This window comes from Lipotes vexillifer, unplaced genomic scaffold (assembly GCF_000442215.2).
Source record: "Lipotes vexillifer unplaced genomic scaffold, Lipotes_vexillifer_v1.1 scaffold135, whole genome shotgun sequence".
Classification (NCBI taxonomy): Eukaryota; Metazoa; Chordata; class Mammalia; order Artiodactyla; family Lipotidae; genus Lipotes; species Lipotes vexillifer.
This window is the reverse complement of record NW_006774574.1, coordinates 412239-415293: the sequence shown is the minus strand read 5'-3', so window position 1 is coordinate 415293 and position 3055 is coordinate 412239. Positions and strand designations below refer to the sequence as shown.

The 3055-nt window shown below is 35.7% G+C and overlaps 1 protein-coding gene across 1 annotated transcript in view; it reads left to right on the top strand.

Moving 5' to 3' along the window:
• Nucleotides 1-3055, top strand: part of KCNJ8 (potassium inwardly rectifying channel subfamily J member 8) — a 7705-nt gene that overhangs the window by 3212 nt on the left and 1438 nt on the right. The gene's annotated exons all lie outside the window — the stretch shown is intronic.

Below are 3055 nucleotides of genomic sequence, written 5' to 3'. Positions count from 1 at the left end.
CCTGCTGGCTTGAAAATTCAATTCACTATGAGAAATGGCATCACAGATACAAGGAGACACACTTGATTTTATCAGTATGACAGCTTTAGCATTTTATTTATTTATTTTTCATTAGGTGATTCTCTAAAGCATATTTCTTTTTAAAAAATTTTTATTAAAATATAGTTGATTTAATCTTAGCATTTTAAATTGCACTTCTTACCCAAAAAAATATTATGGACATCTTGTAAGGTTAAAATCTTACTGGTTTTATTTTAACATTGTGGTACTATTTGTACTTCAATGCAACATACAATGTAATCTTAACCAACCGTACATAATACTTTTTCCCCAAAAAAAAAAAAAAAAAAATAGAAACAGAAAAATCTCTATTCTCTCCCAAAGGGGATTTAAAAGATGACTAATAATATGTCTAATTCTTTGCATTTCCTTTCCTCTCCTTTCATAAGTTCAGTGTCTCACCTTGTCATCAGAACCAAAAACAACTGATTGTAATGAATATTCTCCAGTGTATCCAAATAACATTTAACATCCTCCTTCCAGGCTGGCTCACTTTCCCTTTCATGTGGATGACTTCCTAACGTGAGTCAGAAAATAAACCAGTATATTTCCTCTTCTAATTCAGCCGCACTCCCTCTGCAGAAGAACAAATGAGCAGTTAAACACTTTCATCTCTTGAGGTTGTTTAGCATGACAGGTGTTCATAAAAGGCTGGGTCTTGCACAATATAATGTTTGGAAGTAAGTTCTTTCATAAAATAAACAACATACACAATATGGCACATGAATGATATCTTAAGCCATTAAAATGAAACATCTGGGCATATTCATCATTACGCTGCTCCCTGAAGCATGTACAATTAGAAATCAATGTTGTATCCGTGCCCCTTCACTGGGGTCTTTTCTTATTCTTTGCCACGTTTTAGGATCATTCAGTATTAGCTCATGGGTAGCTAGTGCAAAAAGCAATCATTGCTTTTCATGAATCGTTTTCGCAACAAAAGGGGTAAGAAAGGCAATTTTCACACTCCATTTAAAAGTTAATTAGAAGAATCAACTATGTTTCAATTAAAACAATAAAAAAATAAAAATCCCCAATTATGAACCTTAATAGAAAAAAATCACCTGCGTGTGCTTGCCTACCATTCACGGTGTCCCGCCAAAGTGCAGTACTTAACTTAGTATTCAAATATTTGGTCCCTCATTGTGTGTGGCATTAATACACAACTAATACTTTGACAGATGGTCTCTCGTCTATAAAATTAGAAAAGTTTGAAATTGGGGTGTAGGGCAAACACAAGACTAAGACTGTTTCTATTAAGAAGCCACAGCAGTGTAGGATATGTAGTTAAATGAATAAATTAGTGAGAAGAATAACCAAATGTGGTGCTTCTCAACCAGGGGAGATAAAACAGAATTATCTGCAAGCTTCTCAAAAGTTTTATCCAGGTCCACCCTAAACTACCAAATCAGGGTTTACACTGAGATAAGGAAGAGAGTGCAGTTTGAAAACGCTTCCCAAGAAAACCCTGACACTTGTTGGCCCCTTCCCTGTGCTTCTTTCGGAAACTAGGCCAGAATTAAGAGAATTCATGTTCTTATTAATTATGTAATCTTGACACAGTCACGTAGCTATCTCTACCTCAAATCTGTCCTTTAATAACTTCAGTATTCTCTAGATCACTTAGAGAACAAAATGAGGCAATCAGTAAGAAAACATGTTTTGTTCCAAATGGCACAACATGTTTTTTTTTAATTAAAAATACTAGTATTTTTGAATGATGTGCTTTGTACCACTCTTTAGCACTGTGTGCTTTCTCTATATAAGGTACACAGTCAGTGTTTGTTAGGGAGTACGACTTTAAAGGTTGTAAATAATAAAAAGTTCACTTATTGCTCAGTACTTCCCATATGACTCAAGTCACTTAAACACAGACAGGCAATAAATAATAGACATCAACCTGGAAGAAAATTTCGCAAAGTAAAATAAGCCTATAAATATAAATATGTCTAGGTATTATTTTAATGTTTTCACATAAACAGGCCCATCATTACATGATTTGAAAACATTAATAGAAGTGTATCCCAGAAGCCTGGAGGTAGATGCATGTGGAGAGAGAGAGAGAGGGAGAGAATGAACAAGTGCTTGTGTTTAGAACTGGACATTTGATACATTAAGTTGGATAGTCTTTCTAAAAGCCTTTAACAGCCTTTGGACATGGGACCTCCCTGGTGGCGCAGTGGTTAAAAATCTGCCTGCCAATGCAGGGGACATGGTTTGACCCCTGGTCCGGGAAGATGCCACATGCCACGGAGCAACAGAGCCCATGCACCACAACTACTGAGCCTGCGCTCTAGAGCCCGTGCTCTGCAACAAGAGAAGCCACCACGATGAGAAGCCCATGAGCTGCAACAAAGAGTAGCCCCCGCTCGCCGCAACTAGAGAAAGCCCACGCGCAGCAGTGAAGACCCAACGCAGCCAAAGATAATAAATAAATAATTTTTTAAAAATAGCCTTTGGACATCGACAAATGAATGGATAAAGAATATGTGGTGTGTATATATCTATATCTATATCTATATCTATACATATACACACAATGGAATATTACTCGGCCATAAAAAGAATGAAATAATGGCATTTACAGCAACATGGATGGACCTAGAGATTATCATACTAAATGAAGTAAATCAGACAGAGAAAGACAAATATCACGTGATATCGCTTATATGTGGAATCTTAAAAAATGATAGAAATGAACTTATTTACAAAACGGAAATAGAGTCACAGACATAGAAAACAAACTTATGGTTACCAAAGGGGAAAGGGTGAGGGAGGGATAAATAAGGAGTTTGGGATTAATATATACACACGACTATACATACAGTGGATAACCAACAAGGACCTACTGTATAGCACAGGGAACTATACTCAATATCTTATAATAACCTATAATGGAAAGAATCTGAAAAAGGATATGCATGTGTGTGTGTGTGTGTGTGTGTGTGTGTGTGTGTGTATACATATATATATATATATATATATATATATATAT